Raw genomic sequence first — 17,072 nt, 5'->3', positions numbered from 1 at the left:
TAGAACCGTTTCGTGAAAGAAAATGCCACAAAGACTTAGTTCAGAAACAATGGTAACTCAATCTCTGGGCACAACAACTAGAATCCTAATCTTGTAAACCATATAAAATCTAAATTCTCTGTGGATGAATCCTGGAGGATCCGCCGTTGAAACCGGGAGACACTAACAGCTACATCTTGTCCTTACACTATTCCTATCCCAAAAAAAGAGGGGGAGGGCATACCGTCATGAGGAGCTGGTTCTGAGACTACTTCAGAGAGGTCAGGGGGTTAAGTCAGTGAATGTAGCAAGTGCACTGCAGGCAGAGGGAGAGCTAGACCAGGAGGCTGAAGCTACAGGTGTGTCGTGGGCTTGGCAAAGATGGAGGAGGAGGCCTAAGTGACCAAGAAGCAGGAACTATGTGTAGTGGACATACTGCAGGAGTCTTCGGAACTTTATCGATATCTGGATCTGAATGGAGCTTAGACTGAGTAAGTGATGGGAGGTGATGCCAGGAGCTGACAGAAGAGGGCCAATAGTGGCATCTCAGGCACAGGCCGGCTGAAGGGCTGGAGGGAGCAGAGGACTGAAAGGAGGCTGAGGTGAGGAAAAGGCACATCACTCTTCAAGCAACTAGATGGTAAATGGCGAGAGGGTAAGAGAGCGGGGAAGGGCCTCAGAAGCATGCCCAGTAAGCAGGAGGTGAGGAGGGTGAATCTCTGAGTTCCAGGCCAACCTGGTCTACAGATCGAGTTCCAGGACAGCCAGGACTACACAGGATTACTCTGTCTCAGAAAGGAAAAAACAAAAGTGTCACCTGAATAAAGTGTGCAATCACAAGGACAAGCTACATGTGGCAAAAACATGGTTTTTGGTGGGGGAAAGTTCAAGCTGCTCAGGCATGGTGCATGATGGACAAGTGAGAAAAATGGAGAAGAGAGCCCATGTGTGGGCTGTGGAGACAGGTGGAACTGGAGTCATGAGAGTGGAGACAGGTAAGAGAGCACAGAGGGCAAGAGTGGAACATGTCATTGCCTACTGGGATAGGCTGGGTGGTACACAGCAGCTTGGAGCTTGGGCAGATACAGCTTTGGACCCCCAACATGCTACCTGGCTTCAGGATCACCTTGGCTTTAGGCAATGATGGGCATCCGAGATAAGGAATGGTACATTTCCTGGACTGGATCTCTTCCAAGGGCCACCATAGTCCATAATGCCACTGAGGTCCATGTGTGGGTTAGTGGTCCTGATGCAGCCAAGGACTGGGTTGATGTCCAAGACCTGTATTACCACCTGACTCCATGCTGATGTACATGGTCTATGTTGAAGCCTGAAGCTGGGTTGTGGTGGTACATGCCTTTAATCCCAGCATTCAGGAGGCAGAGGCAGGAGGATCTCTGAGTTTGAAGCCATCCTGGTCTACAGAATAAGTTCCGGGACAGCCAGGGTTACACAGAGAAACCCTGTCTCAAATGAATGAATGAGTGAATTAAAAAACAAAATATAACAAAATAACTTGGAAATTGGGTATAGGGGCTGGTGAGATGACTCAACAGATAAGGGTACATACTGTTCTTGCAGAAGGCCTAAATGTAATTCCCCATACTCAAATCTGGTGGTTTAAGACTACCTGTAACTCCAGATTCAGGGAATTTGACACCCTCTTCTAACCTCTGTGGGCACACAGACACACATATAGCAACGCACATATACACATTATGATTTAATGACCTTTTGAAATAAAAAAAGGGAAAGGATGCATATGAGTTTATTGAATGCTTCCCTGACCTGTCTGAAGCAGTGGGCTTTCTCCTGAGCACTGCAGACACCAATGTGATAGCATGTAAACAATTCTGGGATGCAGATTGTGGATTCATAAGAATCAGAAATTCAGTGTCATGTTCAGGAACATAGTGAGTTTGAGGTCAACTTATAGTACATGAAATCCTACCTGGAGGAGAAAAACACAGGAAAGCCAAAAAATTACTTAAAGTATAATAAGAAAAAAAGAAATGGAACAGTTTGAATAATTTAAAAGTTATTCAGTTCTTCAATTGAATTCAGATAATTGAAGAATCCTCCTATGTGTTGTGTAGTAATTTCCCCTGAATTCAAACATTACCCTCAAAACCCTCCTCCCCAGAAAGGAAAAGCAGGGCTCAAGGTTGAGTAAATAAACCCCATAAGTCTGGGAAACCATGCTTATAAGATTCATATGACCCTTTCCAAGGTTATACAAACAGCAAAACTTGCTATGGGACTGAGATAATCCCACCAACCTGCAACGACTCTCTTCCTGGTGTGTGTGTGTGTGTGTGTGTTCACCATGACTGGGCCCAGCATTTTTGGGAATGTTGCTAGCCACCTTTCACCCAACATTTGCTGGAGTCATTATTTTGGTCTGTTGTTGGTCTCCTTGTAGGTTGATGTTTATTTGTTCATCTCTTCCCAGGAAAATTCACCCAACACTGCGTGTTTTATGTGAAGAGACACCATGATCAAGACACCTTATAAAAGAGAACATTTAACTGGGGGTCATGAATTTATGACCATCATGGCAGGGAACACAGGTAGGCAGGTAGCCATGGCACTGGAGCAGTAGCTGAGGGTTCACATGTTGAGACAACGGCCAAAGTCCACTCCCAGTGACACCTCCAACAAGGCTATACCTATTCTTTTCCAAAAACAGTTTTACCGGCAAGCATTCAAATAAATGAGCTCGTGTGGGCCACTCTCACTGTGTTCTCTAGTAGTCTAACCTAGATGGAAGGAAGTGAGTCTGAGAAGGAGTCTTGCCTCTCTTCCTAAGCTGGCATCTAGGAGCTGAGGCCCAGCGTCAACAGTTAACCTAGTAGCTGCACTGGTTTACAAGCTTGTCCTTCATATCTGGAACCCCTGTCAGAATCAATCACTCTGTGACCTGTAAATGCTGTCAATTCCATCTCCCCTCAGAGTCTTCCCTCCACTAGTCTGAACCTAGTGGTGTTGCACCACTGTTTGGCTGATAGAAGTGAACAACCTTGACATTTGACCTTAAAGTGACAGCACACCCTGAAGAGGTCAGAGGACAATTTGCAAGAATTTGTTCTCTTACCAGCATGTGGCTTCTGGATATTCAATACAGGTTGTAAAGCTTGTCAGTAGGCAGGCTAAGTGATCTCATTGGCCCAATTAATTTTAACTCTTGAGATCCATGGGAAAGAAACAACTTAATGGTCCACAGAAATATCCGTAACCTGTGAAGTCACCTGATCTTATGGCAAAGAAAATGGAAAATAGTCCTGCTGTCAGGCGTGCTGGATCCATGTAATTGTTCATTATTTTTAGATGCTGTACACCCAAGGCTGTCCTCAAGCTTGATCCACTTGCCACAGCCTTGCAAATACTGAGATTACATCCTTGATTCAGCTTGGCCAGCTGTGATGGATAATGATTATTGATATCTAGGAAATTAGTAATATACTAGCATGTAATTATGAAGAAATTTCTTGGAAGAGTTAGTAGGAGGCACTGTTAAGGTATGTGGGTCATACCATCCAATAGGCACCCAGGTGTACAATAAAAGTAGTGAACACAGAGGCACACGGAAGCACACTTTCTGTCATACTTTCTGTCTCATGTCTGCCATGTGCTGAGCCACTGAGCTCCACAGTGTGGCCCTGCTGTAATGTTCTGCCTGGGCCCTGAAACATTAAAGGAAGTGACTTCAGACTTCAGGATGTAGTCTGACTGGGAAAGTGTGAGCTGAAACTTTGTTCTACAATTTGTCCACATGTGCATAAAACATTGATAGGTGAGCCAGGCATGGTTGTTCACATCTTTAATCTCAGCACCCAGAAGGCCGAGGGAGCTGGATCTCTGTGAATTCAAAGCCAGTCTGGTCTACATACCAAGTCCAGACTAGCCAGTGTTGTATGGTGAGACTCTTTTTCAAAAACAAAGACAAAACAAAAACACAAACAAACAAAAAGCCTAACCATCAACGACAAAACAACAACACACATAGAAGACTTCCCCTGACACAAATCTACCCATCTAAAGAAACCTCATGTCATCTAGGATCCAATTCTTAGTTTGGAATTGTTGGCCAAACTAGGATCTTTTAGCCACATTAAAACAAACAAACAAACAAATAACCTACTTTTAAGTATGTGTATATGTGTGAGTGTGGGTATGTGCATGTGAATGCAACTATGCATGGAGACACTGGATTTCCTGGACTTGGAGTCACAAGTGGTTGTGATTCACACAACAGCTCAAACCTGTAACATCACTTTACTTAAATGTTTTCACAATATCTTACAAACTAGAATCCCAAAGTGATTAGGAAGTACAGTTAGAGGCTGAATGCAAAGATCCCAGATCTGTATTTCATGCCGTATGAAATGAGTTTTCTCCTTAGCAACAGCTTTGTTTCTCATGTGTGCACTCTCAAAGACTTGGAGTGTATCTGCCAACCTAACTACAGTATCCACAGTAAGCCATTTGAAAGACTCATGAACTTAGGCATTTGGGCAAGAACAGGTTTCCATGAGGCACAGTGGCTGACAAGCTGGGGCCAAGAAGTACCTTAACCTGTCTTTTAGTGCCCTTCTCAATAAAGCCTTTGACTATTATTTCACCTTTCTCTGACCACTCTTGGTCTTTCTAAGTCCATATTATGAAATATGAGGACAGTTTGATAATGGAAGAATAAAGAGGAGGTAAAAACCAAAAAGTGAAAAAAAAAAATGGTTCCAGCCTTCAGGAAGCTGAGACACACAGGGTCCCTGAGAATGAGCTCAGCCTATGATCTTTATGAAAGCATGTGAAAAAGAAAACAGGGAAAAGATAATGTAAGAGAGGACACGACCAGAACTGGGCATAGTGGCACAGTTCTTTAATCTCAGCACTTGGAAGGGAGATGCTAGCCTGGGATACATTATGAGACCCTGTCTCAATCATAAGGAAAACAAAACAAAGTAAAACTGAGAGCAGGACACAGGTCTGCCACATTGACATCGGGTGTTAAATAAAGGACAGATGTGGAGTGTAATGAACTGGGGGAAGATGTACGGTACACGATCTGGCATCTTGTTAGTTCCCGTTGTGAGTCCACCAGCCCTCCTTCCCTATCTATCGAACGCCTATCACAGCCATGGAGGCTTCGAAATGTCAAGTCTCAAATTCTGTCCTTGCCTCAGTGTAGTCCTGTAGCAAACATGTTAGCCTGTCAGTGGGCAGTCCCTCATAGGTTTGGTCACAGTTCTGGATGATCTTTTATGCATCAGCTGTGAGTGCTGGCCATGGGAAGTAGTCTTTCACAAGGTTGGTTCCCAGATACACCAGTCTTGTCTTTTTGGATTGCATTCTAAATTCTGCCCTGCTCCCACCCCAAAGTGGTCTTTTCCACTGTCTGGTGTGCTGCGTAGGATCTGAGTCTGTGTTCCCAGCATACTCTGGTTCTGATCAGGTTTTCCTCTTACTGATTTAAGTGTCTTCCCTACAATCAAGAGATTGTTGTATTAACTATTTTTCCATTGCTGTGATAAAATGCCATGATCAAAGAGACTTATAGAACGGTTTATTTGGGCTTATGGTTCCAGAGGGATCGGGAGCCATCATGGCAGAGATGTATGTCAGCAAGCAGCAGGCATGGGATCTGGAGTTGAAGCTGAAGTCTCACATCTTGAATGCCAAGCAGGAGAAAGAAAAAAAGAAGAAGTAAGACGTAGGAGTCTTTTTATTCTCAATGCCTACTACTAGTGACATACTTCTTCCAGCAAGGCCATACCTCCTAAACCTGCCCAGACAGAGTCACCAACAGGAAAAGTTAAAACGGTTTTCCCAAAGTGCCCTGCTCCATGTGCCAAAAGAGAGTTTCTTTGGCATACCTCCTCCCTCTGACAACGCTGTTGCCTCATAGCTCTTGTCTACCTTCTTCTTCGTCTACTCCTCGATTACTCGGCAAGTGAGATGGTTAAGTGGGTGAAAAGCTCTTGTTGCTAATACGAGTTTGATCCCTGGAGGCTACATAGTGGAAACAGGGAGCCAACTCTCACAGATTGTCTTCTGATCTTCATGTACGTATGATGCATGCACACAGATATGTATACCCACTAAAGAAAATATATGTTTACTTTTAAACTCTGTAACTGAAAGTTCAGTGTAGACATTTTCATTCACTTGTTTTAGTTGTTGTTGCTTTTTTGTTTTGCTTTCATTTAGTTTGTTTGTCATTCTTGTTGTTTTGAAGCAGGGTTTCTCTATGTAGCCCTCACTTGCAACTTATTCACTATATAGACCATATAGACCAGGCTGGCTTTGAACTCATATGATATGCCTGCCTCTGAATCCCAAGTGCTGCTGATTTTGTTTTAAATTGTGTGTTTCTGCATGTGCACGTATGCCTGTGCCTGTGTATTGGTATGGGTATGTGACCACAGGTACCTGTAGATGCCTGAGGAGTCAGATGTCCATGGAGCTGCCATTATAGGTAGTTGTAAGTCAGTCAACCTGAATGCTAGGAACCAAACTCTGGTCTTTGACCAGAGCACTATGTGCTCTTAGTCACCAAGCTGTTGTGAAATAATCTCTAGTCCTTCACCCCAATTCTCTTGTTTTAAGCCATGGCTTTCTACCAGGACAAAGGTTCTTCTGTCATGTCTTACTTAGAAGCATCTTTGGTTTAACTTGAAACTACCTCCCCCTTTTCTACCCCTTCCCTGAAAAGTCCCATGGGAAAGTACCCAGCTCTGTTTTATAAATTTAGAGTCAAAATATCCCAGCTAGCTGCATGCTTTTGGCTTCTGTTAATTTGCTTGCTTGCTTTCATTCCCCCTGCAACTGCCAACTCAGATGTAGTTTTTCTGTGTTGTTTGTCTTTAAAAGATTCCTGTAAAATACATTCAATACTACTCTATGAGAAGTATTTCTCTCCAGCCAGTCACCAGTGGATTAATACAGACTCTCCATTCAGACTTTGGTCATGCTCAGTGGTCTTTGGGTTTCTACCCCATAGCAGTTTCTACCATTTCTTTTTGCTGCCCCCTCTCTCTGTGAGGACAGAGCACCCCATCCCAAGCCTGAAATTTCAGGATAGGCTGGATTTACTCTTCTGCTTTGTAGAATTCTCTCTTCAAATTTTATCTCACGATTAAAAGTAGAGGTGCTTAGGTATCATCAGTTTCTTCTGATTACTATTTTCAACTTTTCCAAGTTTATTCCCTGGAGAATGCAACAGACTGTGCATGTCCATCATTTGCCAACTTATATTCACTCTCCCATCCTGGGAATATATCTTATTTTTAATTCCAAACGGACAGAGGGAAAAGACAAGTGTTCTTCATCCTGGTTGGATTCTTCAGTATTGTAATGGGGTGGGAGCTTGTGGAGGAACCAAGAAAGACCAGGAATTATTCAAGGAGAATCAATCTGAGGTGTCACTGGTAGAAGCACATGACCAAACTGGAAGACAGACAGTATATCAAGAAGGATTACTTTCTCATCGATCTTGGGAAACATGGTCCCAAAATCAAATATTTGAACCAGACATTGGTGGCTGTGGAAAAAGAATATTTTCTGTATTGCACAAAGAAACACAGGAACAAAGCAGTAACCTGGCAAAGTAATTTCTTTTTGTAAAATGGATGTACCACCAGACAAACTGGGCTAGCAAACAGCACACATGGCCAAGAAGTCCTCTGTCTTTGATTCCTAATACGAAGAGGATCTTAGCTGGTTTTCATTGGCTGATGGTCAAACTCATAATCTATTCCTGATTGGATAATTCTGAAAACAGCAGGAAGGATATGGGTAATAGGCCAGCCACTCAGTCCTCAAGTTCTGAGAATGCAGAGGGTCCTTGTGTAAACAAAATTACTGGGATAAAGGGTATGCTACACTATGTGTTTCTTAAGAAGGAATTTCTCCTCCTTCACCTCCTTCTCCTCTCTTCCTCCCCACTTCTTTCTTCTTCTTTTTTTTTCTCCATAGATTTAAGCACTAGGGTTACTAGAAAGAGAAAAGAATAAGACACACCCAAGACTGGGCAGTGAATGCTCAAGGGAGAATTCTACACTTGTCTTTACAATAGCCGTAGGTGTGGTTTTTAGTATGTTCTTTAGTTGGAACTTCAAAGGTTGCAAAGAATTTAAATGAGATTACAGAGTGAAGACTGGAGAGGTGGATCAGCAATGAAGGGCACTTGCAAGTTCAGTTCTCAGGCAGTCACATTAGGGGACTCACAACCACCTGTAACTTCAGCTCCAGGGAATCCAATGTCCTTTTCTGGCTTCTGTAGACATCAGCATATATGCACACACACACACACACACGCACAAAATGGAGAGAGATGATGATGATAAATCTTTTAAAAAGAGAGATTGCAGACTGGATTCTATAGTGTATTAGACAGGACTGCATCTGAAAAAGTAAATACCTAAGACACAGGTATTGCATGAGAAAGCAAGACTACTTTTACTACAGTTAGAAGTTAATAGTCTTCTTGCTTGTGAGAATCCCATAAAATATCTGGGGAAGGAGTGTATAGAGTATAAAGGCAGACCATACTCAAGGTCATCTATGTTCACATGTAAAGCATGACTCCTTGCTCTTTCACCATCATCTCAAATTAGCTTTCTATATAAAGAATATTGTCTTTTTGTTTGGAGAGATTGCTCAGTGGCTAAGAACGCTTGTTCTTGCAGAAGATCTAGGTTCAGTTCCCAACCACATGATGGCTCACACTGATACAGTATCTGTTGGGCAGCCTGCCTCTTTAGGAGTGGAATTTCAGAAAAGAGGGACTTCAGGAGGAAGATGCTGTGACCATTTCTGCCCCTGTGATGTCCATCTCTCTTTTCCTGGCAGATCCTCAGCTTACTGATGAAGAGAGTCTGCCCTCTTACTGTGTGCACCAATAAACATAATCTCATCCTGTCTTTTTCTGTCTTCAGTCTTTTTATACTGCCTCAGAAATCTAACAACAACCACTTGTAACTTCAGTTCCAGGAGATCTGACACCCTCTCCTGATTTCCATGGGCACATGTGGTACATATAGGCAAAACACTCATACTCATAAAAATAAAAGCAATATATGTTTAAAAAATTGTTTTGATGTAGAACATTATCTCTATGTAGACAGTCTTCACAACAAATGTTGTGTTTGGATTCTTTTGATATTTTATTTTACTGTATATTTATGTATATGCACACACATGCATGTGTGCTTGTTATATGCTCATGGAGAAGTCAGAGGGCAACTTTCAGGAGTCAGTTCTCTCTTTCCACAATGTAGGTCCCAGAGATTGAGCTCAGGTTATCCTGCAGCTTGGTGGCAAGTGTATTTACTTACTAAGCTATCTGGCCCCTGTGCTGAAATTCCTACCTCCTTGTTGAGGGATTTTAATTGGGATGCTTCGGAAGGACTCCTCCTCTCCTCCTCTCCTCCTCTCCTCCTCTCCTCCTCTCCTCTCTCCTCTCCTCTCCCCTCCTCTCCCCTCCCCTCCCCTCCCCTCCCCTCTCCTCTCCTCCTTTCTCTTCTTCTCCCCTTTCCTCTCCTTTCCTGTCCTTCCCTTTCCAGTTTCCTCTAAAATTTCCCCTTCTCTTTGCTTCACTCCTACTTGGTGCATGGAGTTCTTACTTCAGTGGAATGATGAATATAATGATTTTTCTGTCTTGTTCTCTGTTTTCTTTCATTATGTCATGGACCCTTACTGTCATGGCTATCTTAGGAACTATTGTTTTCTTCTTTGGTGAACATAGGATGTGGCATTTTGTTAGGGGCGAAAAACACAAAACAAATCATTAGCCATGTGTATTATAGATTCTTTCCTACAAAATGAAACATAAATGTGTTCTAATAATAGAGAATACACGTCGCCCTCATCATTGTGGCTCTATCACTTCAGTAAGCAGGACTCACTTGCTGCTGGGAAGTCAGGACAAGTTTCGTGAGTGAATGAATGCTTTCCCTTTTGTGCACAGAATCTGTAATCTAGTCTCGGACCTGCCAGTTTGGGGATGGGGATCCTGCCATGGGTGAGAGCTGCACAATGGAGGAGTGTGTGTGTGTGTGTGTGTGTGTGTGTGTGTGTGTGTGTGTGTGTGTGTGTGATTGTTTTGCACTGCATAAACTTTCCATCTAGAAGTTTGGGCCTTAGGAGAGAGTTGCTGCAAAACATGAGGGACACCACCTTCTGTATTTGCCATATTAAATGCCTGTGTCTAAGACAAAGAGATTCAAGGTGTGCTGCTCCATATTTGGGTCGGGTCCACTGGCTGCTGGAGTCACAGGAGGACTAGGACACCTGGTGGCTGAAAGTAGTGGCTGCTGCTGGGAGCCCTAGGTGTGAGGAGGAGGCTGCTGCAAGCCAAGGAAGCAGTGGGGATGGAATTCCCTGGAAGCAGTAGTCTAGCCCTACTGGGTCATGCTGCCCTGTCGGAGAGCTCAGTGCCGCAGACTCTCTGGACACCTTGGGGTAATCGTTCTTTTATAGTCACAGGTAAAGGATTGTACATTGTGTGGTTGATAAGCTCACCTGGCTGAAGTTTCTGATATGATCTTATATATTTTCAGATATTATTTATTGCTATAAATAGTTGTTGAATTTATATTTCCCGGTGTGCTGCCAGAGGATGGCTGTTCGCTTGTATAAGCAAGATACAAGATTTCTCTTTCTTGGCACATGTTCTAAAATGAAGTAAATCAGGTTACGGTTGTTGCTTAACTGAAGGAGCCATTCATTCTTGGCTGGGCACAACAGAGCTGATATTTTCTCCAGCACAGAGTAATTCAGAGCAGTCAGCCTATCTTCCTTGCCCTCTTCCTCTGTCACCTCATTGGCACCTGCTTTTACTGTGAGCCTCACAGTCTGAAGAGAAGCTTTCTAAATACCATCAGCCTGTTCTCTTACCCAATGATTCTTAGGACTAGCAACAATGACCTGGATTTCCAATATTGCTAAACTAATTGCAAATGGACATCTAGTCCCACAGGGGACTAGTGTTGATCTCCGCCACCATTGCTGTTGCCCTTGGATGGTTTTCAGATGTTTTAATTTTTTAAAGACAGACCCTCACTGTGTAGCTCTGGTTGGCCTGGAACTCTGCCTGCCTCAGCTTTACCGAATTCTAGGACTGAAGATGTGGCCACAATGCCTGGATTTAGACATTGCATTAAAATGCAAAATCCTGGTAGAGCTAGGCCATATTGCAGTAAGGGAAAGGTCAAGTGTTAGGTCCACAAAGTTCCCCAGGGCTATGTTATTGGAGAAACTGAGATTCGTTTTCTCTCTCTCTCTCTCTCTCTCTCTCTCTCTCTCTCTCTCTCTGTAAGAAAAGAATTTTTAAAAGGGCACAAACCAATTCTATATTAAAAGTTAAGAGAAAAGTAACAGAGCAGGCATTATCATGTGTTGGGCCCCATTTTGGTCCTGGTTTGGGCCTTGTGGACTAACCTGAGCCTGGCTCGAGTTTCTGTGACCTTTTGGGAGAGCCTAAGCCTGGCTCGAGTTTGAGATCTGTCTTAGTCATTTTCATACTGGAGTGACTCAACAGGACCTGTCTGTCCCTGCCTCTGCTCAGCTGTTGCTGATGTAGAGCTTCACAATTGGCCCTGTCAGTCACCCCACACCCTCTGTCACCCTTCCCTGCCCCCCTATGTCATCTCACCCCTCTAAAACTCCTCCCTATGCTCCAAGTTTATATAAACAAGAGGTTGTTACATTAAAGTTGAGTTCCTGCTTCAACAAGACTCCTGGCCAGGTGTGTTTCTTTGGGCCAGCAACACTCACCATCCCACTCAGCCCTCCCCCCACAACCCCCCACAGAGAGACCAGGATTTCTCTCCTGTCCCCATAGGCTCCTACTTGGCCCTCATTTGGCAGGGTTGTTTGGGGGACGTTTATGAGATATTCCCTAGTTGGAGGAAGTGAGTCACTGAAGGTGAACTTTGAAAGCTTAAAGACTCATGCCGTATCAAGTTTGTTCTCTCTGTTTCATACCCGTGGGTCAAGATGTGAGCTCTCAGCTCTCTGTTTCTGCTGTCATGTCTGCTGCTTGCTACCATGTTTCTCCACCATGAACTTCTGGAACCATAAGACCAAAGAAATCTAGCTTGTGATGTTTCACCACAGACACAGAAAAGTAGTTAACACAACAGACAGCTTGTAAGTCTTGGCAGCTGCCAGAATGGGTAGATGGAGGTGAGGAAGGAAAAAGAGATTGGTAAGTATCAGCATGGTGGAAAGTTGGGGTTAGAGGAGTGTTAAGCTTCAGAGAATGAGTGAGAAGGCCCAGAATATCAGGGAAAGCACACACAGGCTTTGGTCGGTATCCAAAAGAAGAAGATAGACAAAAAGAAAAACAAAAAGTCACACTTTTCTGCGTGAGCATTCAGAAAAGTGGACAGGTTGCTCCTGGGAAGCACAAAGGCTTCAGGGAAGGAGAAGTACCTTGTCTCACTAAGGGGATGCCTCTCATCTTTTCTTTTTTTTTTCTTTTTTCTTTTTCTTTTCTTTTTTTTTCCTTTCTTTTTTTTTTTTTTGAGTAACTTTAAATAAATCAGTCTTCCTGGCCTGGTGATTGATCGGAGCAACTGAATTAACTCCTGTATGACTGAATGTGATTTCTCTGTTTCCTGCTCTTTCCACCTTGCCCTCGCTGCCAGTACAGATGCCAGTCCTCTAGAACTGTAAGCCAAAATAAATGCTGTTCTTTCTTAACTTGCTTTTAGTCGGGCTGTTTTATCATAGCCTTATGAAAGTAACTATTACATTGTTCTAGAGCTACCTCTGTAGTGGTAGATGGTGTTGTAGGCTGTTTTGACTTCTACCAGCAGAGATCAGAAAGAATCAAATCTCCTGAAATTGGTGTTGCTCAGACCCTTCATCCATTAATCATTAATAAAAAAAAAAAAAAAAAAAAAAAAAAAAAAAAAAAAAAAAAAAAAAAAGAAGGTCCTCCTATGGACTTGCCTATGGGTGAGTCGGACGGAAGCAATTCCTCAACTGAGGTTTCCTCCTCCCAGGGGCTCTACTTTACATCTCATTGCCAAAAACTAACTAGCATAAGATTCAAGTCCTTTTATGACACGCATTTTAATACTGGTTTTGTTTTAAAAGTTCAACTTTTTATTTTGATCTGTAAGGCAACAAAAAAAGCAGATTAATACTCTGGCATCTCTGTCCAGTTTATCCATTGGGAAGGCTAAAAGCCCAGAGACAGTCATCCCTTTTAATCTGTAGCTGTCTTGACTTTTAGGAGCACCAGAGACTCACTGGAGTACTCTCACACTGGGGTCTGAGTGCTAGTATTTTTAAACAATAAGGAATTTTCATTTTTCTTTTCTCTTGTTTTTGATTTGAAGACAGGGTTTCTCTGTGTAGCCTCAGCTGTCCTGCAACTCACTTTGTAGACCAGAGTGGCCTAAGATAAAAGAAGATCAAACAAATAATAGTCTTATTGAGGATATCTAATTATGTACAACCTGCTGGGGCAGCCAGAATCAGGACTTTTTATTCTTAAATTCTACTTATATTATGAAGTAGAAGGAATTTGGACCAATTTGACAGTCTTAATTTATGTAAGCACTCACTCATTTATATTATTTACTTTGTAAATAATATAAAATATAAGCATATGTAGATAAAGTCTATGTGTATACATATACTTTAATCACTTTAAAAAATTGTTCAGTTCTACTTTTTCCCCATGTCTTGCATAACTTGATTCTCTGAACCCTAATTAGGGATGAAGAGGAAACTAAGAAAGGACAGACACACAGACAGTGAAGCTTGTGCTAGGCCGGGTATTTAAGGTGGGAAGTTCAGATAACTAATCACAGCATTTTCACATCCAAGAGAAATGAATCAATAAACACCCACTTGCTTGTTTGCTTGTGTTCAGCTTGATTTCTCTACTCATATACAATCTGACATTCCTGTCCACCTAAGGAATGGTGCTACCCACAGTAGGCACCTCTTCTCATAGTGACTTACTTAAGATAACCCCCCACAGACATGCCAACATATCAAACCAATGTTTGATATGACATTCCCTCATTAAAACTCTCTTCCCAGGAAATTCTAGGTTGTGTTGACAGTTAAAGCTAACCATCATACCAGATGAAGTAGAAATTTTTTCTTTTGGAATTTTAAAGATTATGCAGTCTCATGATAGGTGGGTTTTTTTGTTTGTTTGTTTGTTTTTGTTTGTTCTCTTGTAAGCATTTGGAAACCACAATTTATCAGACGTTAAGCTGACCTAGTAACAAAGAGAAACTAGTGCAACCTACCAGCACAAAGGATGATTCTATTCTGCTCTTGCTTTACCAGAGAACTTCAATGAACTGTTAGATTAAGGTGTGAGATGGTCTTCATATGTAAAACCAATAAAGGTATTGTCTTAGTCAGTATTCTATTACTGTGAAGAGACATTATGACTGTGGCAACTCTTATAAAAGAAAGCATTTAGTTGGTACTTGCCTATAGTTCAGAGGTTTAGTCCATTGTGATAATGGCTCAGCTTATTGTGGTTCATGACTGGCTGATTCTTCTGGATACGTCAACACAAATCAACCTATTCCAGTTCTATCGGCTTAAATTCTATGCTTCAGCCAGTCTAGGCAATGAAGTGAGGACTGACTAGATCATCAAGAAGGGTGACAAGGAACTGCCACAGTTGAAGAGAGATGCACCTCTAATAAGGGAGTCTCTCTCAATATATGGTGGGCTCCTGCTTGACTTTGTCTTTCAGGAACCAAGCAAGTGTCATCAAAGTATAGCCTGGAGATTTTTTCACATGTGAATCCTTCATGGTCGCTGGAGAAACACACGTTCTTTATGTAGGACGACTGGCAGGCACTTCGGAATCCGCACAGTGATCTCGGGGGCTGCTGCTTGATTCCCATGGCTGACTGGAACCCATAAGCTGGGGAACCAGGCATCCCAGGGACCCCACATTCATAGAGTGAGTCAGGGTATTCCTGCTTAAATCTCTGAAGGGGTTGAGAGGCTTTGGGCTCTGACACCTACCAGTGGTCAAGGGGATGAATATCTCCAGGAACTCTTGACTGAGGGAGGGCAGGGCTCAGACAGCCGTCGTTGAAGTCTCTGTTCTGATGGATACTGGCTTTCAGGCACCATCTTGGGCATTTGCAGAAGCTGATGTGGCCACAGGACCGCAAATGTTTGTTACTGTGATCCAGGTTCTAGATGTGAGGGTTGGATATCATAAAACTGGAAGACAGAGACCAGTGAGACCTACAGCTTTGTAAAGCACAAAAATAAAATGAAGAACATTAACATAACACAATTTTGTAAGCTTTGTGGCAGCAATGTTACATAAGTTTAATGAGTACAGTTTTTTATCCAATCAGGTAGCTCTTTCTCCTGTCATTTTACACTGTGCTGGACTCTTTTGTGAGCAAATACTTATTTGTAATAGGTCAGAACTCAGGAATAATATTGTATTTTCAAACAGTTGTGATTGATGGTGATAAATTACTTTTTCTGAATATTGTGACTTTCCTATTTTGTTTATTTATCAAATTCTGACCATTTTGTATATGCTTTCACTCATTGGTACACAAAAAATTTATAATGATTTTATATTGTTCATATTTAAATTAATGTTTTGAAGATTTCATACAATTATTTTGAGCATATTCACTTCCCTCCCTCCCTCAACTCCATCCACCAGAAATTATTTTGAGCATATTCACCTCCCTCCCTCCCTCCCTCAACTCCATCCACCAGATTCAATCCCCCTTCCCTATCCACTCAACTTTGTGTACGAATTTTTCCAAACCTGTAGAGTTCCATTTATGCTGTCCGCATACTTTTTGGATGTGTGTGTATGTCTGCTGGGGCTCAGTCAACCTGTCAGGCATACACCCTTAAAGAGAAGTTGACTTTCTCTCTCCCAGTAGCTCTGAGTTGCCAATAGTACATCAGCTAGGGGAGAGACTTCATGCTGACCTTGCCTCTCCATGCTGAGATTTTATCTGGGTGCTTGAAGCTGTGTGGGTCATATGCATGCAGTCATGTTTGTTTACAATATTGAGTGTCTCACCTAGTAAAATACTTGCATGCAAGGCAAACAGTCAACCAGGTCCCTTTTAGACAATGTTTTTGTTGTGGTGGCTGTTTGGTTACTTTGGGGGTATGGCTTTTAAATATTAATGAAGAAAACTTTTTTTCTGATGTGGCACAAGTAATCGTGCACACAAATGTTATTAAGGGGCCTCTTATTTGTATAACTTTAAAAATCCAAAGCTATGTATCAAAACTATGACCTTCATCTTTTGGGTCCTCCCATTTCCACCTTCCAACTGAGAATACTAAAGAAGTTCTCCATCATACCATACATATCATGGTGTGATATATAAGTTATAATAAAAATAGACACTGTAAAGAAAAAAGAATAGACACTGTGACCAAACACACCCCAGTGAACTTTTAGGGAAAGAAGAAAGCTATGCCCATGAGAAAGGATGGTCTTTTACAGAAGGTGGGTGTTACTGTCCTTGTCTCGCGCCATTTGAGTAGGATTGAATTTAAGTCGCACTTTAAGCTGACTGTTCACTCACTTGAAGTAGTAAATATTATGATGCCATTTGTCCTCACAGAAACTGTCTCTTTAGCATGAGGCACAATGACATTAGGAGTTAGGCTCTGTCTGTTTATATCAGAAGTTCTCAACCTGTGGGGTGCGATGCCGTTGGGGGTCAAACAGCCTTTCACTGGGGGGGGGGTGCCTAAGGCCAGAAAACACAGACATTTACATTACAGTTCATACCCGTAGCAAAATTACAGTTATGGAGTAGCAACAAAAATAATCCTACGGTTGATAGGTCACCACAAAATGAGGAACTGTATGAAAGGGTTGCAGTGTTAGAGGGGGTTGAAAACCACTGGTTTATATAAAACATTATACATCACTGAGCCAGGCTTCAAGCCTTCAGGATCTGTGTGCTAGAGAATGGAGAATGTTGCCTTTTATTTTGGGCCCTTTTGTCTTTAAAGAAGTTTGTCAGTCAGAAAATTACAGAGGATGGAGAGGGGGTAGACACAGGAAGCTAAGGGGCAGACTAAGGCATTTCATGTCTTCT

At 42.3% G+C, this 17,072-nt stretch overlaps 1 protein-coding gene across 2 annotated transcripts in view; it reads left to right on the top strand.

The window, feature by feature from the left end:
- Positions 1-17,072, top strand: part of LOC143435938 (uncharacterized) — a 77,849-nt gene that overhangs the window by 33,659 nt on the left and 27,118 nt on the right. The gene's annotated exons all lie outside the window — the stretch shown is intronic.

This window comes from Arvicanthis niloticus, chromosome 22 (genome assembly GCF_011762505.2).
Source record: "Arvicanthis niloticus isolate mArvNil1 chromosome 22, mArvNil1.pat.X, whole genome shotgun sequence".
Taxonomy (NCBI): Eukaryota; Metazoa; Chordata; class Mammalia; order Rodentia; family Muridae; genus Arvicanthis; species Arvicanthis niloticus.
The sequence above is the reverse complement of the archived record's forward strand: the minus strand, read 5'-3'. Positions and strand labels throughout refer to the sequence as shown.